The sequence below is a fragment of the Pterocles gutturalis genome, unplaced genomic scaffold, assembly GCF_000699245.1.
Source record: "Pterocles gutturalis isolate BGI_N339 unplaced genomic scaffold, ASM69924v1 scaffold592, whole genome shotgun sequence".
Classification (NCBI taxonomy): Eukaryota; Metazoa; Chordata; class Aves; order Pterocliformes; family Pteroclidae; genus Pterocles; species Pterocles gutturalis.
Genome location: NW_010114966.1, coordinates 97,966 through 120,463, shown reverse-complemented (window position 1 = coordinate 120,463; position 22,498 = coordinate 97,966). Strand labels below are relative to the sequence as shown.

The 22,498-nt window shown below is 41.9% G+C and overlaps 1 protein-coding gene across 1 annotated transcript in view; it reads right to left on the bottom strand.

Annotated features, from left to right (window-relative positions):
- LOC104462849 (arf-GAP with GTPase, ANK repeat and PH domain-containing protein 1) overlaps nt 1-22,498 on the bottom strand; it is a 196,340-nt gene that overhangs the window by 108,898 nt on the left and 64,944 nt on the right. The gene's annotated exons all lie outside the window — the stretch shown is intronic.

Genomic DNA, 22,498 nt, shown 5'->3' with positions numbered 1-22,498 from the left:
TTTCCCTCACTGTTTCCTAGAATTAAAAGCAATGCACGCTTACTTATCCTTCTGCATGAGACAGCATAACACAAGGTTGATATTAATTTGAAGCACAAATTCTCAACTTGGAAAAAAATTTTGGCACGGTTCTTACATTATAGAGATGATCATGATCTTCTTTTCTTCCACTGCATTCATGCTTGGTCTCTCTCACATACAAAACACAACTAAGTGTCTCTTTGGGGGACACTAAGGCTGTTTGCTCCTTCGATTCACTTTCAGATGGAAGATGCAAAACCAGCCCTTCTGACCCACAAGCAGGAGCCGCATGTAGGAAAATTCACCTGTGCTGTGAGAGGCTCCCCTCACCGCATTTAAAAGATTGTTGACCACCAGCAGAGAGGTTTTCATTTTTTCATCACAGAATTAGAGGAATGGGGCCGGAGAGATTGGTGAAGGTATTCCAATACCCACTGTCAACTCCTGTCTCCATATACAACATAGTTCAAAAACTGAACACATAGGTTTTGGGGTGTGGGGGAGGTTAAGACTCACGTACAGAGGCTATTTTGTATTTTTCTCTCATCTGTGCATTGGTGAAAAAAGCCAGGAAGCTGCCTCCACGACGCCCTTCGGAATAGCAGCAGTGCTCCCATCAGAGAGGAGCAGAACCTGCAATGCAGCAGGACTCTGCCGCTGAGAACAGAGGACCTCTTACTATGCCACCATTGATTTTTACTCTTCTCAGAAGCGATCCTCCACCAATCTTTTCTTCCTCTTTTAGCTGACCTAAGAGAAGCTAAATTCATGGAAATGAAAGCGCATATGTTGCTACTGTTCCAGCAGCGTCAATGTCAGCAATGGATAAAACATGACTCTGTTCACAAGATTACTTAAACACCACCTAGATTTATAGAATCGAAACAAGGCATGTTGGAAAGACCTCTGGAGGCCATCCAGTCCAACCCTCTGCTCAGCGCCAGGCAAACATGGGTCAGGTCGCTTAAGGCCTTGTCCAGTTGACTCTTGAGGAGTCATCTCCAAGTCACCCTTGAAGCCACCTCCAAGGATGGCTATTTCATGACACCTTTAGATACCCACTCCAAATATTCTTGTTGGGGGGAAAAAAAAGTTCCTACATCTCTAATTGGAATTTCACTTGTCACAACCCATGCCAAAGGAGAAGTTACAGAATTGTTTCCTTTACTCCTCCATTTGATCAGCCAGTCAGCAGCGAGGTACATGAGAATTTGCTTTCCTGTGCCTGGATGAAGTACGCATCTTGCATAACTGAAGAGTTCCACAAAGCACAGGCATCAGAGCACAGCAGCTGCAGGGCTGTGAGACCCACTAGGACAATTGCTAAGCTATTATTCCAAAATGGAACAGGTTTGTTCTGCCATCAGTAATATCTTTTATGCACTTACACTGTCATCTTAAATGGAGGTTAACTAATATATTACCGATTTAACTTTGAGTAAGATCCTAGAAAGGCATATGTGCGCCCAGGGAAGCTTCTGCTGCTCGAGTCCAAAAAGAATTGAAGTCAAACTGAAACCGCACATTGCTGCTGAAATGACAGGGAAAAAGGAAAGCTATACCAGTCTACTTGGAAATTAAGGAGGACCACAGAAGAACAATGCTTTATATATTTTCAAAAAGAATCAAGATCAAGCCTTTCTAGCATCAAGAGACTTAGTTCCATTTGCTAGTGCTGCCACTCAGATTAAGGAGAAACGGTGCTCATTCAGAGCCTGAAGTCAATATTGTGAGACACGGGAGTCTTCATCTCTAATTCAAAAACTCCCGATGAAGAGAAAACCCACAGACCTGTCTCTGAACATCTTTCTCCTCCAGCAGGTAAACCTCTGTCAAAAAGCCCAGCTCAATGCCACCAGCCTGCTGTAAACGCAGCAAGAAAGCGCCTTTTCTCCGACGCGTCCGGAAAAGGACAGTGCTTTGATGGAGGATAAATTCCACGTCCAAATACCCTTCATCTAGCTCGAGGGGCAGAGAGACTAGGCACCTTTTACAATCTTGACGCTTTTAAGACAGGTGTCTAAAGTTTGTAGCCCAGCAAACCCGTTCAGCCCACAGTATAAGGGAGATAAGGTCACCCAAAGAAACAGCGTAAAATCTAATCTATTTTCTCAGTATTGTTGCGGCGATATTACACAGCAGAAGAAATTAAGGGTTCTTTGTACGCACCCTAACTTTCTGTAGAAATGCCCCATTTCTTTTACTAAATCTACCTTTTTAACCTCTTTGTCGCAAGGTGTCAGCAGCTTCTCAGCGCCGGGGAGAGTGACTAACACACAGAAGCCTCTGGGCCGGCTATCGCCACTCCAATCTGGAGTTCACCTACACGTTAACTCCTACCGCTAATTCATCATCCCGGCACCGACAGCTCGGCTGATTGTGAGCCGCGCAGGACAATGGGGGTCCGGGCTGACCACCAAACCCCAGCCTGGGGGAGGCGGCGTTGATGGGCACGGGCCTGGAGAAGGCCGCAGATAAGTGCTGGCTGTCAGTGCAAGGACAAAGAAGGGCAGGCCCTGGGGAGAGAAAGGAGATAAAAAAAAATCCCGACAACTGCTTTATCTGATGAGGGTTATGGCTAATTAATTATAAACTCAATTACCTAACCCTTACTTCAGCAGTCTCTATTCATTAAGAGATAAAACCTGACTGACTGCGAACTTTCCCTCGCTTGCAAAACTAAAGGGTTTGCACACTTTAGCGCACAATTTCTTAAAAAAGATCTCCAAAAGCCTCCGTACCTGTCAACTCTGTGCTGCAGGATAGAAGGGCTCTCCTTTTTCTCCCCCTGCCACCCAAAGCACCCTCTGTCGCGCGATGGGAGGGCCAGGCCTCCACGGTGCGCGTTGGCATTTGAAAGCAAGCCCCAGACATTAAACAAAAGACATTATGGACATCAAAGCCCCTTCTCACAGCCAAGTTTCTGCCTCTGTGTGCTTCTGATCTAGTTCACATTTTAAATCCAGCTTTTAATTTTGGGCGCTGAAGGTTTGGCGGTGTAGCTCACAGGTATCAACTAAACATTATTCTTCCAAAGACGAAGGCAGCCAGCAAAAACGAATTGCGCTAAGGAATGAACTCTCAAAACCCTTGGCCAAGCTAACGCTTCCTAATAACCCAAACTGAATTTTGCATGTAACATATTAAAAAAAAAAAAGTCTGTTTTATCGCTATTCAGATTCCAGCCACATTCCCGCAGTGCCTGGCCTCTCCTCCAGCGTAAGTTCTTGCCCCCTTGCGTCGTGCCTGACACCAGCCGTTTGAGCCTCGCAGAATCAATCCCAGCCGCTGAAAGAAGGCTTCTCTTAATCTCTTTCCAAAGACTGCAGACCTGTCTTGCTCTCACCTTTTGAATGCACGGATATTCTCAAATCCCTGTTTCACTCTGCTCTAGATTTTCCGTTTCTACAGGATAAAGTTTTTTATATGTATTTTTTTACATGAGGGCTTCATATATATGTATGTATCTATACCTATATGTACATATGAAACAACCTGATCACACTCACATGATCTCAACTTCACGTGTCCCATAATCTCAGAACTTTTTAAAAGAATAATTTCTTCCGATACACAGAAGGAAGGAACCCAGCATTGGGTCTGTTTCTGCATTAAGTTCCATTTCAAATTACTGCGAAGTATATTTACGATACAACGTTTTGGTTCATTCAAGATGTATGGCCTTTTAGGTCCATTTTTCATAGTGGGTATATGGCAAATGAAATAAGAACAGCACAGTAAAATAATTGGGCCAGCCAATACACATTATGCAAGCTCTTCACTGCAAATACATGATTATATGACAGTATTTAGAACTAATATTTTGGTCTTGGTTATTACTTCATTAAAAAGGATTTATTTTACTAATACTTATGTTTACAAACTTAACACGTACATTTTTTTCACTCCATAACTGAAAAACTTCATATTGTATGTCTAATGATGTTAAGGCATATCGCACGGACAAATTCAACTGTAATTAAAGGCTGTCTGCTTTGACAGAGCCTTTAAAAATTTGAGAAGAAAAATTCCTGAATACCATCATCACATTCAGCAGCCAAGTCAACTTGGCTATCTTTTAGATAAAACGTTAATCAATAAGATAGCCTTCTTTCCATCCTGAGCTTCTGCATCTATTATGAGTATCAATTCCATACTTTCCCTCATCATAATAAATTTTAAATCCATTATTATTTTAGTATTTAGTATTACTCCCATGTTCCTCTTCTGCGTTAAGTTGAAAAGCTTATGCCATGCTTTTACTGTTGAGTATTTTCCCTGAAATACGTACATCTTTCTTTTTGGGCAATAGTATTAAACCCTTCCATACAAATACTGCAGTTGATCAGCTCCTTGTGGTTCTTCTTAACTTCCAGTCTTTTTTACTTGATGGCAGATAGCACACTTCAAGGACATGTATGTCTGAATACTCTGTATGGCCTCTACTCACTCCAACCAACAACTCTGAGGATATTCCAAAATCTTCTTTTAATGGGTTTTTAAAAGCCATCCCATTCTCTTCAGCTCTTAGTTCTTCACCCATATATGCAGCTACAGGTGTCTTAGACATTGAATATTAATACATTTTTCTGTTTGTATTCTGACTGATAATAAGAGGCCTGAAATAGGTTTATTGCAATTTATGCATCTGAAGTTGCCTGGGTACCTGACACCTCTGGTCAAAACTGAAGCTCACACTGCTACAAAAAGGCAGGCAGACCCATCATCTTGCTTTTCTTTCCTGGAATTGTACCAAATTCCAGAAGTCCCCACTCAGCAGAAAGGGAAGGAACAGCATGCGCTGAGCAACAAAAAAACTAGAACACCTCATTTGCTTTTGAGCTCCCTTCCACCACATTTCTTCCTCTTCCCTGGTGCCCTAAACTCTTCCCATTTCAGTACGCACATCTCCAGTTGTGTTCCGGCCTCACTTTACACTAACGGGCGTGAAGAAGTTCATTGCTCTCTCTTTAGTCAGTTTTGCAACATTTAAAGTCTCTTTCCCCATGCATATTCACTATTATATAGTCCTAGAACTTTCTATCCAAAGGAAGATGATAGTACTTTGAACAAATTACAACTAAAAAAAAAGAAACATGAATAGAAACAGTAAAAAATTCCAGTGCCATTTTCCATCAACAATTTCACACAGCTATTTAACTTAAAAATATAAACTGTGCTCGAAACCACCAGGCACTCTGTAATGCTCTTCTCTCAATTGCCTTCCCAGCACACTAACAGCGTTAGGTAAAAAGGAAGACTTCTCCCATTCATCAACAGAGGAGTTATTCATCCGAAGTTTATTATCTCAGGTAATTTGATCAATACACTTCACCTTTATAGTACAGTTGTCCTTGTGAGCAAAGCATTTTGCGTTTTATAGTGAGATAGTTATTATGAAGGCTATTCATAGGGAAATTTTCTGCAGTTAAAAGTTTTTCCAATTAACTACATTTAACATCGTTTAAGCCATAAAACGGCGGTTACATTTCACATCATGTTGCCTAAGTGTGGCAGTGCTTAGAAAGCAGTTAGCGCACATTTGGCAAATACATCAACCAATACTTTGGAACGGAAATCAAGAAAACCCTGGCAGCAAAGAGAGAAGGACCTTTCCAATATGAACTCACGAATACGCCAAAGAAAAAAAATAGCATCAGAAGAAAACTTATATAAAATTTCAAAGAACAGCCTCAGAGTTTCCACAGTCCTAGGAATGCTCCTCAATATAGATTCTTCTTTTCCCTTTGTGCAACGTCAGCGCTCTTCCATCATATTTCTTGGGGAGTTTTCTTATTTCTTTTCAAATTGCTGCGTTTGTGCAATTGAGCTATGAACTTACGATGAACGATGGCACAAGAGAACAAATCATCTGTTGACCTCTGGGATGAAGGCCTCCAAAAACCACCAGCCTCACTCCGTGCCTAAAGCCCATAGCATCTGAGCTGCCTCTTCAGCTGCTAGCACTTAGCACAAGGCATCACAGAAGACAAGGAAAAAGTCTTCGAAACAGAAGCAAAATAACAAATTCTCATAGATCAACTATTCTGAGGAGACAAACCTCTACAAACTTGCTCAAAAATAAAAAAATTATTATTCCTTATGAGACGTACTCAGAACAAACTAGTTCATTAAAGTCGTATCAGCACTTGTAATTGGCCCTTGTTGGCCAATAGAAGGAGACATTTGCAACTTTTCCCAGGAAATTATATTCTAAATCCTTCATGAGGTGGACCTTGTCCTTTTCTGAGGAAACTTGATAGCAGTCTTTAGTATTCACTGGCATAATTAGGACTGCAGTTAATTTCATTAAATTCTCTTGCTGCTAAATGAAGCAGATTATGAGACATCTTTTATTGCAAGGCATGAAATTACAGCCTGTCAGCTGCCAATGGTAGAGTAAAACTAATGAATTACAGGGTAAATAACACCAGAATTAACCAGCCAATTTAACATAGCAGAGAACAAAGTCATTTTTCCTTAGAGCTCTGGCGAACACCACCACCACCGGGATACCTTTCAGCTGAAAGAGAATCAATCCAAGGAGCCTCAAAACCAGAGAACCAGGGAAAAGCCACATTTACTGTGCAGCCACGTTGGAAAGCCAACACTGCCAGGAAGTCATTAGAAATCCATCCGGTAAGTGGTAGATATAGCATTGCTAAAATATTTAAATCGCAGTTTCTCCAACTAGTTTGTCCTAATACGTTATTCTTCACACACCTAAGAAAAAGGGCAGATGCGCATTAATTTGTTACTATTATCACTACTTTAATGGTGACAGCTCTTCACAGCCAGTACTAGGCACAATCCCCATTAATGATACATACACTATGGGTAGATAACTGAAGAAAATGGAAAAGAATTGTAGCTAACACGTACAATTTCCCATGCCCGTCTGTCCAAACCTCTAACATGAGGGACCCCCTTTCATTTAAAAAAAAAAAAAATTTACTTGAAGATACCTATATAGGGTACAAACCCATTCCATGCGCTTGTACTGACATCTTGTTATCTGTTGGCACAGGGAAGGAACAGCACGGTGTTATCATCGCTCATATAAAGAAGGGCAGCTACCGCAGTGCCTGGATACCAGAAAGGCTCACTGGTGCAAAATCCCGACACTGCTGGTGAAAGCAAACAATAAAACCAATCAACAGGGCTGACTATTTCCTCCACTCTGGCAAGCACGCCATAACCGTTATCAGCTGTACAGAAACCACAAGCATTTTCAGCAGGTTTCTAAGAGACAATACCTGAAGTCTCCTTTCCACTCCTTTATAACTTTAAGTTCCATGCCAGCCAAGTTTGACAGAGGGGCAGGGATACCAAAGCGGTGTTCTGCTGGAAGACAAGTTTTGGGACATTTATTATTTGCCTATAAAACTGAATGTCTCTAACTTAGCAGAGAGACTGCAGTTAGAGCTTTGGCTGTTCTGCCAGGAGGATGGACTGTGAGCCTGCCCACGGCTGGGTACCGGCATAGTACATGTTGTTTCTTACCCCTAAACCAAGGCAAGGGGGAAAGTAGGTAACTAGTTCTCTTTTTTTTTTCTCTCCAAAAAACCACAAATTTCAGGCCACAGCGACAGCGGGTCTGGTTAACATTGCTGGTAGAAGACCGGAGATGCTGTGTAGAGGGTTCAGCTCAGCAATGTGCTAAGAGAGGAACACTGTGCTTTCACTGTACATGGAGCATCTTTATTCTCAGCTGGGGATGCAAGGAGCACAACTTGTTCAACTTCTGTTTTTAACAGAAAACCCAAGAGACACTGGTTCGTCTCAAAAAAAAAAATTAAAATTTAAAATTCCAAATGTACCAGGCATTAATTATAAAAGCCAGAACAACTAAAAGCATATAACAAAAGAGAAAACACACAGCAGAATTCATTGACCAGCAAAACTACCTACTGACTGATGAGACATTGTTAGAAGAACCAAGAATTTCTACATCAAATCCTCTTTTTAATAAATTTTTGCACTCACTGCTACTTCTTTTGTAACACAAAGCATACAAACACCTCTGGCACCAAATAATTTAAAACCATGGAAGTAGCTGCAGGATCCTAAACCACAGCTTTGCTAAGGACAGCTTATGCTTTTCTTTACTTAGCACCTACTAAAATCTGTTTTGAAAATGTGTGAATAAAAATACATTATCTGGCAGTAAGATTTTTCCACTAGCTGGGTCAGCATAAACTTGAATATTTCAGATTTTTAAAATTATCCTTCTGCATGTTTCAGTATTGGAGTGGGACTAGGTGAGAACAACCACCAAGGAAAGCAAACCAGGCACCCGAACACTACCGGGCTATGGAAGAATCCACAACTGCCAACACTCTAAGACAAGTCCGGAGAAGAAATTACCCACACAAAAAGCAATCCTGCAAAAGAATAAAAACTTAAACCAAACTTGATTTTAGAAGGTACAGTCCCTGAATTAAGACAGGCCTGTATCTGCCATGAATTCAGAAATGAGATTTCTCTTGCAGAGAGATTCTCTGAGCACACATATGTATTACCGCTCTCCAAAGATTCTCATCTCATCTCCTTCATCGTCTTTGTTCAATATTTGCCCTCCTTCCTCTTACCTGGTTAATACAGGCTTTGCTTCTCCTTGGTTCTCACCTGGCTTCTGACAGCAGCACAGTTTTCCACTGCAGTTGCGTCCCTCCAATTCTGCCACCCATTGCACTAGCATTCTCTCCCCTCTTCCCTCCCCTGGAAAGCTCCTTGCTTTGGCTGCCTCCTCACCTCTTGCAGAAGCAGGGAGCTTGCAACCTTCCTGCTCCCATAAACACGCAAGAAACCTCTTCCCTCACGACATCCCACCAACGTTAAGAAGCGTCACTTAATTTGAATTAAGCATGACTTAACCTGTATCAGGAATTACTTACAGAAATCATTGTGCTGCAAGACTAAAGCACTAACAGTGACCACGCGTGTATGATTTCTAAGCCACGCAGGCAGCGCTGTCGTGAATTCCAAACCGACAGCAGCACTTGCTGTACAAAGGGCCAATTCAGAAAGCGCTCTGAAGAAGTTCGTTGCCGTGCCACTAGCTTAAACAAAACTGACATGTCAATCTTCAAAACGCTGAGTACGCTTCAGCAAGCGACGGATGCGCGTGCCTCTTAGTCCAGCAGAAAAGGTTTGCACAGCTCACCTGCCAGACGTGGCGCTGGAAATCTGAAAAAATCTGAAAAAAAATCTACGTACCCCAGGAGACCTAGCTCACACACAGAAGAATAAACATGTATATATATACTTTATAGAGAATCAGACCGGAGTACTTATTTTACGTGAAGCACACCAACTACACATACTTCTATATTCGCTCCGTTTACATCCTGAGAACAATTTGTTTTCACCCGGTTTGCTCAAAGCTCACTACTGCTTTTAGTCTAGGATTTAGAGCCCATCACTCCCCACAAAAAGTTTGCTTTTAATTTGGTGACGATACAGCTCGTAAAATTTTGATTCCTAAAGTGATGATACCTGCCTTCTTAAACAGTCCCTATTCTCTCCTGTCCCCACGTACTGCTTACTTTCAAATAGCAGAATTTCTAAACAATTCAACCACTTTGTTGTTTGAACTGATTTTTCTTTCCAATACCTCCTGCACTCAAAGATTTCTTAATTTCCCCCCCCACCACCCCCGAAATATTCACACGAGAACAGTGGATGTTAATCTAGCTACTTGATTTGTAGCAGTTCCTCAGTTCTCTACCCAACCATTTAAATACTGTCATTCATAATAGGGTGATATACTGTACTATAAACCCTTTCGCAAACGGTACGTCTTGGCATTTTTCTTTTGTGACAAAGAGTCATATTAGTTATAAAGGGGAAAGAAATGAACTCAGCGCTCAGACTTACCTACGGAATCTGTCTCTGTTTAAACAGTCCCCCCTGCCTTTTTTAAAAGAAAATTCATGTCACTAAGCTTATGTTGTTTCCTTATAGAGAACGTTACGGACCATAATCAGTCCCCCAATCTCATAAGCAGTGATCTGATAGAGGAACTCACATCACTAGTGCAAACATGCCCCGATTGCTGCAATGACCAGTGGAAAAGACCCTTCGCCAGAGACTGGTCTGGCTTCAGAGCCGCCGAGGGGGATCCTCTCCCTAGCACTGTGTCCTGGTTCAGCTGGGACAGAGATAATTTTCTTTACAGTAGCTAGCAAGAGGCTGTGTTCGGATTTGTGCTGAGAAGGTAGCTGATAACATACTGGTGTTCACAGCTGCTGCCAGTCAAAGGACGTTTCCAACTTCCCATTGCTTTTGCCAGTACGCAGGGGCAGGAGAAGCTGGGAGGGAGCACAGCCCCAGTTACTAGCTTAGGAATTGACCTCAGGTTTAGGACTAGGACTCAAATTAGACAATGGTCTATTCCATATCATGCACATGATGCCCAGGATATAGATGAGGCTCTGCCCAGAAGTTGGCTCTCTCTCTCACTCTCAGACTCTAGGTCTCTTCTCTTTTCCAGCAGTGCAGTTTTGGGACACACTCTCTGCTCCAGGATTGTTTGCTGGGAACGTGCTGAGCCTTGGTCATTGGGTGGTGAGCAACAGCACTGTATATCACTCATTTGTATATTATTATTACTATTATTATCATTATTGTCAGTTTTATTGTAGTTTACTTATTAAATTGTTCTTATCTCAACCCATGAGTCTCTTTTCCCTTGACCCCTTTAAATCGCTGCTCCATTGCTTGGGAGGGAGGAGGGAGGAGGGTGAGTGAGCAGGTGCGTGATAGTTGGTTACCAGTTGGGTCAATCCATGACACGCTGCTTTGAACCCTTCGCCACGCTGTGTGTGTTCAACGAGCTTGTGTGTATCTTGCAGCATATGACTCCAAATGGCTCACATGTCATACCCAATGCTTGATTTGGATCTCAAGTTGGGCATTAGAGAAGTGTCTCAGGGAGATATCATAAGCACACACACCTTCCCAACTTGGGTTAAACCAGCAGAAGTTTGGGTAGCTGGGTTTTAACTCAGGTTAGCAGCCTGAGTTCACCACCCATCTTTCTGCCTAGTTTATTCTACCACATTGTTCTCATTTTCATGGTAATTTTAAATAAGGATGAAAAACCACTTGTTTTCTGAAGCAGGCGCACAGCAGCGGCATAAGATGGCACCCAGTGCTTCGTCAAGACTTTGGTGAACATGAAGGAACAAGGAAAGTCTGGCATATCTAAGTAGTTAGGACAGATCAGGATGATTTAGCTTCTATTAACTGACTCGCATCTTTAAAAGTGAAATCTCATTTCGTCACCAGCTCCAGTCCTTGTCTCCTTTCTCATGTGCCCCCCCTCTCACGATGTTTCAGCTTTATCCTAGGGATAACTAACATGATTGCTGCTTGCTTGCGCTTCCAGCACTATCGTTGATGGCACTGCTGAATGACACCAGCCCTGGTACCGAACAAAGCTCGTTCCTGCTTCCAGCCAGCTCAGGCTGTGGTCTGGCTTGAGCTTTTCTTTACGAGCTTACACACCATTTCCAACCCACATCACAGTTTTTAGCCAAACACATTTGGATAAACTCTCAATTAAGATGTAGCGAGGCAGTATTAAAATGCTTTACTAAAATCCAAATATTTTACATCTGTTATGTTTGCCTCATGCACTTATTTTGAAATTCTGTCAAAAAAGCAATTGAGTTTTTCTGGCAAGTTTTAGTCTATCTAAACCACTCTATGTATTCTTCACGGTTATATTAAGCTGCTCAGGAAAACTAAATCCTGCAGCTCTGTGTTTGCATTACTTCCATCTCCTCCCTAATACTAGTTACAAGGCTCATTTCAAGCTTTACAGCTCTGCGACAACTGTGAAATATATCCATGTCATATAATCATACCACTCATCTCCAATTTATCCGAACGTGAAGGATCCTTTAAAATAAACAGAACATTCAGCTATCTGAATTTTCTCTTTATTCTCAAGCAAAATAAACGAATATTTCTTTTCTCTTTGTAAAAATTGCACTACTGCATTATTCCCTTTAAATTCAAAATATTTAAGTGCTAACATCTGGCCTGTCTGCCAAGATTGATCAAAAGATGTGTTGGTAATTACTGCAGTCAGAAGGTTTTTGAAGAACAAAAGTAGGGTTAGAGAAAACAGTATTTTAACAGAAGTGAAAGGACTTCCACAGTGGGCATTCCAAAGATCGGAGACAAAGCAGTTATACTCAGAGCACTTACATTTCAAAGGTCCCCTAACCCCCCAAATAGCAATACCCCTTCTTCATGCCATCTACTATTTTTAATTTGCCATTGCTCCTTATACTCTGGATAAATGCTTGCTCACAAGCGTCAAATCCTAACACTGATCATGCTTTTGTTTTTAAAAAAAAACAAAAATAAAAGCAAGGAACAAGGGATGTTGGACCAACACCCCTGATTCAGATTCACATGCAATTACCACAAAATTAAAAGGTAGCAAAAGAATTATGAAAATATTTAGAATGCCCCAAGTTTGTCTCATTCAAGAAATTAGGCTAAAGGGCTTTAAATGCATGCTGTTCAGTTTACTCTTTTGATTGCTTTACCACTATGTAAATCAATTTGTTAATGTTCCTTACAAAATGCATGAGCCAGTTATACTGACAAACACACAAAGCTCATTCGTAATTAGCAGTTAATTAGTAAGAAGGAACAGATGCTGTTAGAGTTTCAGCAGGCGAACAGGTTCTGTAAACAATGCTTATAAATCTAAATGAATTTATTAACCACAATGCAACTGTCAACATTTTGCTGGCAACCATACAAATATGGTGGAATCCCCAAAACATCTTTAGAACATATTAATAATCGTTGTGTCAACCCAAGTCTAGCAGGCAGTCTCACTTGCTAACTGTCATAAGCTTTCTACTTAATCTTGTTCTGTCACTTCTCTGGCCTCATTCCCCGTGCCCCGGGAGGAAGAGCTCCAGCCACCGCAGCCAGCCCAGCTGCACACCGACCCACCTCCAATGCGGGGCGGCACCTCCAAACAAAGGCGGTTGTGCCAGAGGAATGCTTGGTTTGCCCCCCGTGCGTTGAATGAGCTTCCACGAACTCAAAAACCAACCACAGTAAGTAGGCGCAACTCTGAAGGCACATCTCGGTCCTGAAGGGTTTACCATCGTTTTCTCCATAACCATCATCACTTGATGAGAGATCACCCCTATAAAGGCACCTCCAGCTCCCATCCATTAACCGTAACTGAAGGTCAATATTTCCACTCTGCATTTACAAAATCATGCACTCAATAAGCCGTTGAGGTTGGTTTGGTTTTTTTAAACGATCTAGGTGGATGTAGATGGCTCAAAGAAAAAGAAAGCCTCTTGTAAGCGTTTTCTAGATGCAACCTCCAAAGCACTATTTAGACACAACCACCTTGAGCCGAAGGCTCTTAGCCAGGTGCCAGTACTTAGCCACAGTGAAGATGCCTTAGTGACCTCATTGCTGCCAATCTTCGCATGTCACATTGAGATGCCACCTTGATATATTACACCATTTTAGCACTGGAAAATTCTAATAAATTTTTTAAAGTCGTATTACGGCTTCCTTTATTGATGTTCTCTTTTATACCTACATTGCTTTCGATCATTTCCCTCCTCCTCTTCCCCAAAGTACTCTGACACCTCTCCACCATGTTCTGTACTTGCTTTCAACGTGCACAGCAGGTTCTGCAATACACTGGCATGCGGAGGAGGACGAGAACACCCCAAGCAGATCAAATTCCCCAAAGGTCCACTGGAGAGCCTGCTCGGCTTGCCTTCTGCAGGCTCCAGTCCTACCTGCTGCACTGGTACAGGGACCAAAGGCATGGAGCTGGGGGAACCCACTCTCTGCTGGCATCAAGCACCAGGCACACGATGATGAGGACGCTCATATTCAAGCCTCGGAAAAAATTAATACTCTCTCCCTTCTCTTATGAACGCAGCACTGGAAAACAGATCCTTGACTGGTTTATCCTGAAGAGTAGCAGCTGCTCCTTTTATAGATAGTCAGGTGGGGTTTTTGCCTATTTTTTAAAATTTATTTTTTATATGACAAGCTCCTGCCTTAGTATTTCTGTACAGGCTGACAGGTCTTCTAGCACTCTCCTCCTCCCTATTTCCAGCCTCTTCCCACAGTCTCTCAAAAGATGCTTAACCTGATCAACACTCTACTCCAAACAAAAGCTGGAATATATCCTTCTGAATCTTAATGATGGGCCAGAGCTATAATCACACCTGATGTGTCAGCTAGGAAATTATTAGCTGCTCGTCAAACCCAGAAGTTTCTCCTTATCTCTTTTAAGAAATAAGCAAGAACATGACACTAGGATAGGATTTAAAAAAGAAAAAAAAGGATGAAGTTGGACACCTCTTACTGGCAATCATAAGCAATCTATCAGCTCTTAGAGCATGAACATGGATATAAAAAAAATTAAGCAAACAAAATGCTTTAATATCTTTTCCTTAAGTTGTTTTATACTATGACCTTCCATCGTTGCCCTAGAAGACAGCGTTCTGCTCTTGCTCACTGTGGAGATTGTGTCATACAGACAAATGGAGTATTATTTTTGAAACTGTGTGCCCCCTGCCAAAATCAACACTAACAAACACTTAATATTCTATTTTTTTACTGAATTTTGCCTGATAAAGAAATGTATTTATGTTTACTATCACATACATTGTACCAAACCCACTAAATTTTGAGCTGGGAAGAGCTCTGAAGCAAGTTACCCTTAAACGAAGCTGGTTAATTCATTCACAAACCACCAGCTTCTTTCTGTTACAAGGACCAGAGGCTCCCATCAGCTTCAGGTCACAGTCACAGGCAGTCAAAAAAAAAAAAAAAAAAGACAGAAAGCTAACTTCTCTGTAAATTTCATTAATAATATCTTACTTATAGATCTTTAAATACGCCTGTGGAGAAGCTGTAGGCTGCTCACCTTGGTCTTGGCGCATTTGCGACTATCACTGCACAACTTCTGCAGGTATTTAGGGGTAAGGACAATTCACAGCAGACAGAAAACTCATATTTTAGGGACTCTCAAATACTAGGAAGACACCAACCAAGAGAAACATGGTAGAAGTTTGATCCTCATAAGCCAAAGACCCAAATTCCAGCTTTCTCCTGGAACCACCACACATCTCAGGAAGGCAAACCAGCAGAATCGACCCGAATCACACTGACCCAAACCATCTCATCTCCTTCCATTGCATGGAATCAGAGACGTACAATTAAAGCAAGGCTTCTGCAATGGCTAAAAACACCTATTCAAGCCTGGAACTTTTTAATGCTATCTTATTCCAAATACTTAGGACTACTGCTTTTCTTGGGATGGCATCTGAAAATCATCAGCAGAAAACCACACAGACTCAGCTTTCGCAGTCAAATGAAACGTTATTCCAGGCAGGTACGTGTAGCTGTAGCCGTTCCTCTGATGTAAGGGCACATTTGATCTAATTGGAAAAAATATTTCGAGTGCACTGGGAATAGTCACTGTTAACTGAATGCAACAACGAAAAAGGAAAAAAGAGCATGCAGACCCGAGGGAATTACCAAATCAATTAACAACTAATTCAGGAACTAATTTCTGTATTGCCTCTTAGCACAAAACTGTATCTTTAATTTCTCCTGCAATAAGCATCACCATGATAGTCCTAACACACTCTGACGCTTTAAATGAGTTTACAAGTATCTCTTTTTGATTGGCTATATAACATTATTTCTTCACAGTTCAGTGCAACCACAGCCAAGTGCTCTGAAATATTTAATTATACTGGTAGCTACCAGTTAACAATTTACAGAACCACAGTGAGTACAAAACATTTTATAACTGGTAATCAGCTAATTTAAAAACACAGCAAAACGTGTATGTTCTGATTATAAACAATTGCGGAGGAATTACACAGAAGATTTCAGCACTATGAGGATCTGGCCAAAAAAACCATACCCTCGTGTTTGTACAGGCAGATCTGGGTACTGATTACTGTGATTAGACAGAAGTGTGACAGAGCAAATTACACCTCGCGCTCGATATAAATAAATAAAACCATGTCATCTGCCAGTTCTTTGTTAGTCACATCAATTCTGAGTTTTGGAAAGCCACTCTCCAGAGACGCTGATACTGGCTTGCGAGCAACTATCTAGAAGCATACATCAGCACCAAATAAATAAACCCCAAAGCAGTGAAAATTTTGGGGAACGCTTTGGCTCTGCAGATAGCACCCGTGCAGAAAGGTGCGTTACAGGAGACTCACGTATAACGAAAGCAAGTAAATCCTGGAGCTGGAACGTGCCCCTCCAGCTGTTTGCTGCCATCCTGTTTTCGAACCGCTTCTGGTCGTTACATGCATTAGCCATTTTTATTTCAAAATTTAACCTGGTTTTGAACGTAGACAGAAGAGAGATGCCACGGGACCAGCCCCAGTGCTCACCAGTGGGTTGCAGGGATGCTGATGTGCCGGCTGTAGCACCCTATGTCTGTCCTGCTCTCGCTATACCGCTTCCTTTCGCCCTGTCAAGTCATATGAATTAAGCAAGAAGAGATGCTAAGATGGTTGGTTCTCTGTTCTCTCTTTTGGTAGACTCAAAGCAAACATTTACAGTCAGGAAACCTGCTGCAGAGAGCATTCGCTGTTTGTGACGGTGGCGGGTCTCCGGTCTGACACTTGCCCGAAGCATTACCGTGCTCTTGGGCGAGCGAGGAGCACTGCAGACATGGGTTTGACGGACTAGACGTGGCAGACGGTTTCTTTTCAAAACCCATTTCCAAGCCGCTGCCACACTGACTGAACTGCTCCAGCAGCCGTGCAGACAGCCCTGGGTGTTCCAGGGAGGACAGATTGCAGGTACGATGCTCTTTGTGGTTCAAGGGGAAGGACCAAGATCACGCAGCGTGGTGTGTTATGGCACACAGGAATCGTGGAAGTGGTGCTCTGCTAGAGCTAACAATTGCCAAAGGGGAAGGAGGGGAGGGAGAGGAAAAGCAGGAGTCAAGAAGAGCCAGGACTGACCTGCAGCTGGAGGGAACCGAAGAGAAGGAGACGGCCGTGCAGCACGGAGCAGCGGGCAGGCAGGAGGTCAGAAACAGAACATGGGGCATAGTCCATTAAAATCCAAATTCAGCTTTACAAACCTCTGTCTGAACTCAAGCCATGAAGACTGGTAGGGAAGAAATGTGCTCCAGCCCCACTTCTTTGGGTTAAAAGGTTACAAAGATACAACTCTGGAAATTATAGTGATCAGAACCAAGGGAAGAAATGCAAATGGATAGCCTCAGCTTGGACATGCTGCAGGGAAGAAGGGAAATGGCTGGTACCAGCAGATCCTGCCTCCCCTCATCCTCTGCAGCATGGATGGCTGCTGCAAAGCATTCATTTCATAGAAATTCTGTATTTGGGCTTTTCAAAGTACATCTTAAACATAGCACAGATTTTCTTCCCTGAGTAGGAAAGTTTTTGCCAAATTGCTTCAGTTATATTCTTCTAAGGCTAGGGCAGTTGGGAAAGGATGAAAAATTGACAATGCAATGGCCAGACTAGAAAACAAACAAACAAAAAGTTAAGAGGAAATTCTTGGGAATGCACAACTCAATTTAGAAGTTACTTTAAAAAATATTGCTGATAAGAGATCACAAGTTACAATACTACTTCTCAAATATTTCAGAAGATATTTAACCAAAGTGACGTATTTTCAGACAAAGTTTGACATTTGTCAAAAGCGTTCTATCTTTGCCAAGTCTCATGCGATTTTTTATAAAACTCAGATGGACGTTGGGAAGTTCCAGTTTTGTTTGTGTCCATCTCAAGGAAAAACTGGAACTTGTGCATCCAGGAACCAAACTCTTCTACATGAAAAGCAAATCAGCGATGCCACCCTCATTTGCCAAAAAAGCCTCTATCTTAGCCCTGACCTAAAAAAAGAAATTGCCATTTTTAGTTCAGAATTAAAAAAAAAAAAAAAAGGACAAAATATCTAATTTCATTAGGATTACTTTAATATACTTAAATGTGCCAAGCTGGTAGGCAAAGAAGGTAATTTGAAATATCACCTAAAAGTAAAGCTCAAATAAGATATTTGCCTTTCTCTAGAAATACAGCCATTTGCGAATGGATTCTGACATTGACCTTTGGAAGTCATGGGTGGCAAGTTTTCACCATGTCATCAGCCTACCATTAACCATTAGCACATTCAGTTTTTAGCCATGCTTCGAGTTTGCTTCTCCTCAACGACGCAGGAATTTGGGTGCACAAGAGGCACAGCACCTCCCCGGGTAAGCCAAGGGTTGAGGCAACCTGTAAAAAATCTATTTTGACCAGTTTTTGGCAAAAGAACAGTCAGGGTTATATAGTTGGGCTACATATTAATATAAGCATCTGTGATTACGTGCAAATGGCAGAGAAGTAGGTCTGAAAGCACAAAGTCAAGGCCAGCTCTTACGTATTTATTTACACTCTAATCTGTGGGGGATGGGGGCAGGAGAGGAAAAAAAAAATAAAGAGAGAAAGAGCACACAGCTGCCATCCCAAAAACAGACCTCCCATCTGCCACCCACGATTTGCATGTCACCTTCTCCAGGCTCATTTGTACTTCATTAACTGCCATTGACTTAACAAGATTTATGCAAATGACACCATAGGAGCTCGCTAACTCCCACTGCAATCAAGTGATTATGTATGTACAATTCTCCACAGCAATGAAAAATTAATACATGACAAGCCCACTCACCGCTGAGCTGAGCTTCTTGCTTTTATTTTTCTTGTTGTGCTTTTTTTTTTTGGTTTTGATTTGAATATGCCCTACTGATAAAGATTTAGCAGGACAGCAGAAAACGAAGTAATTTTCCCAAAATGCTACAAACCTAGAAAGTATGTCACCCTAAAATGTGCTTCAAAACATTCACTCAGGATACCAGGAACGAGTCTTTGTTTTCAGAATACATGGTTTTGAACAGAGGATGCTCCAAACAGAGTAAGCCGTTCACCCCAAGTTTGTTTTAAGGGGAATATTAGCAGTGCTGCGGAAGATATTGTAAATATTTTTTTATTGCAACCGCCTCTTTCTCAGAACTTTCTATGGATTTTAACTTTGGGCTAATAATGTTCCAGACTTCTTCTGTCCCAATTTGATTAGTAGAAGATATTTAAATAGCACACAAGTGAGACTTTTTTCCCTTTTTGGAAATTTATGGCATTCACAGTTCTCAAAGGATGCTAAGAGCACAGGATTTAAGGCACACTGATACCACTATGCCTGCAGAAGGCATTTGTACCTCCCTGGAAAATCGGCTTTCTCAAAATTTCACTCACCTTAGAGCATTTTGGCAGAAGTTAGCAGCCACGTTTTAAAAACACGCCTGCTTTCATTGCCTACATTTTGGGTTTCTGCTGGGAGCAAGAGGGTTCGTCAGAACAGTGTTATATGGCTTCGCCCAATAAAACCACATTTAGCACCGCAGTGAAAAGTGATTTTTAACATTTAGAAAGGACAGAAAGAATAAGGACATCATTAACTCCTTTTGACTGGATTGCTTTAGGCTAAGGAAAAAGTCCTGAAGGAGGGAGGTGTTAAATTCAGGGACAGAGAACAGGAATTCAGGAGCAGGTTGCAACTCTTGGCTTCTTTTGACCAAAACCCCAACCAAACTCCAGCAGCCGTGCAGTCGGGTACCTGGGTCCCAGCAAGGATGTGATAGAGAATCCTAAGCAACTCTTCATGCCAGCGTAGCTTGCTTCAAAAGGTGTGTATGTGCAATCACAAGAGAATCACAGAATCATTAAGGTTGGGAAAGACCTCAAGGATCATCAAGTCCAACCATCGACCCAACCCCACCTAATCCACTAAACCATGTCCCAAAGCACCACATCTACACGTTTCTCGGACACCTCCAGGGAAATGCATGTCCCTAGAGAAACCCTACTCCCTCCATCAATTTAGGCTGTCACCAACTATACAAAAGCACCATGTTGCTGACATACATCAACCACAGCTATGCTGGCTCAACTGCGCAATACGGACCTGAGCCATGAAAGCATTTGTAGGTGACATGGCGCTTGTGTCACTCATCGTGTTTTCCACATTTCCTAGAGAGCTGATTTTCTCAAATATTCATTCTATGTTCTCTCCCCACCACAAACAAGCATACATGAATGATACCAACTCTTTCTCTCCCCTTTCCTGTACTCTTCCAGTGTTGGAAGAGATGGCATTTCTTCCCCAAAACCAGAACATCTCCAACTAACTGCGTGGGGTCTTTTGCTTGTTAGTTTTTTGTTTTTTTTTTTTTTTGTTTTGGGTTTGTTAGTTTTTTTCTTTTAAGGTGGGGAAATAGTATTTCTGATTTTGGGGAGACCCTAGGTAGATAAGAACAACCCACAGACAGCACAGAACACACTGAATAACCAAGCCATTGGTTTCAACATCTGAATAGCAAGACTTTTTTTCTTCAATTAGCTTTTTCACTGTATGAGTTTCAATCGTAATTTTTTTTTTTTCTGTCCAACTGCTAATAGGATCAACGAACACAACTGAAGCATTCATCTGCAAGTATGAGCTTGGACTTCTGCCTTGCACCAGAAGCACATGCTGCTATTCACATAGCACAGAGAATAAAACAAAGGACTGACAACAGATATTAAAAAGGTCTGCTCACTGCACACTTTTGAAGATGTCCCAAAGACACACTAGAAAAGTCTACGCATGCAGCTGGCAAAGGCATTTTGACCCTTTGTCATTGGAGCATATGGAGGGGTTTCTTATTGCAGGAAGCACAGCAGCATGACATACTAAAGTTTTAGGTCAAAAGGGTTTTTTTCCACATCCCTATCCTCATTGACAGTTAATGCATAAAATAAAAGAGACATAATCTTTTCTAGCAGGAATTTCTACCACCTCAGAGAAATGTCGAAGTGCCTCGCACCTGCAGAGCCCACCCTGAACACAGTCACATCAGCAACTTGGCTTGGTGCCACCTCTCCTGATAGGAGCTCTCCATCTAAACAGCGGTCAGACAAAAAGCTATCCCCTGGTCAGACTTCAGGAGCCATTTCTGCGTGAAATAGTGTCGTTTGCAATCAAAGACCACTTCAAACTGATGTATGTTTTTAAACCGTAATGAAATACTGGCGGTATGAATTCACACTGTATTTCAATTTTTAATTAAATGTTTCCACATCAAAAAGGTACTTTTCCCCACACCATCTTTTTTGGTTTCAATTGGGTATGCAATACTGGTCTCCTACAAGTTACTGAAGACTGTCTACAACGTAGAAACCCGACAAACTCCAAAATCCATTCTTGACAAAAACAAGTACGATGTGAAATACCACCGACAGTAGCCATCCTCCAGCACTGCACACCACTCAACCTCTGCTCTACCACCCTTCTACAACCCCAATGAACAGAATCTATCTGCTGACTACAGACCTGCTCAAATATTTGCTGAGAATCGCTTGTACCATAATCGGGATTAATAACAAAAAGTACACATTCCCATAAGATTGGTCACACTCAGTCTACAAGTAGGGGCTGCAGGGAGAATTTTTCAATACAGAAATTCAAGAGATTGTAGAGGGTGTTTCATCACAACATGGTATAGTGCAATCACACTTAACATGCCTATCATCCAGTACTCTTCCTACAAGTGCATTTTTAATCAAATTAACTTCATACAACAGCATTTTAGGGAAGAACAGTATGTACGCCTGGAATAAATATTGAGAAGTACATTCCTCACTCTTACATCCTCAGCTGTATGCACAGACACTTTTGTTTAATTAGCATTACCCAAAAGAATTCCAGCCCGTCTAACCGATCTCGTACCATACAAAACCTGCAGGAAAAAAACTGTAGCTTGTTTTAAATGCCTGGAATCTCCTCCCCTGAACGCAGAGCCAAATCCTGAGCTCATCTGGTTTCAAACTGCTCTTCTGAATTGCAGCGTGTTTGATTAAAATTTGTCTACTGGATGTTCACAGGCACGACAGCAATTTTGCTGCCTGATGGTCCCAAAAGGTCTTTTTAACTGCCTTTGAGAAAGAAAATCACTGCAAACAGTTAAGGGTACAAAACTATCTCTCCCCCCTCCCCCTTACATCCAAAAAAGAAAAAACCCAAACCACCCCAAAACACAAACACCCCCCAAACAGCAGACTCGGGGCTACCTGGCAAGGTGAAGCATGGGCTGAGGAACGACGAGAAGAGGCCAGTGACCCTGTGGAGGGTAGGAAAGCCACCAAAAGAAACTGGAAACAACCGTGTGGGAAGAAAATAAGCTCCCTTCCCTTGGCACTTTTGCTCTCTCCAGCACATGAACTCCCATGAAAGTAAAAAACTTGGAAACACGATGGCAGAAACTATTCGGAAAGCATCCCGTGCAAATGCTGTTCTCAACTGCATGAATTCAGTGAAATTCAATTTGGGAAAGTAAATGATCTCATTCACCCCGACACTTCGCATCAGATGCCGGTATTGCTTTTGC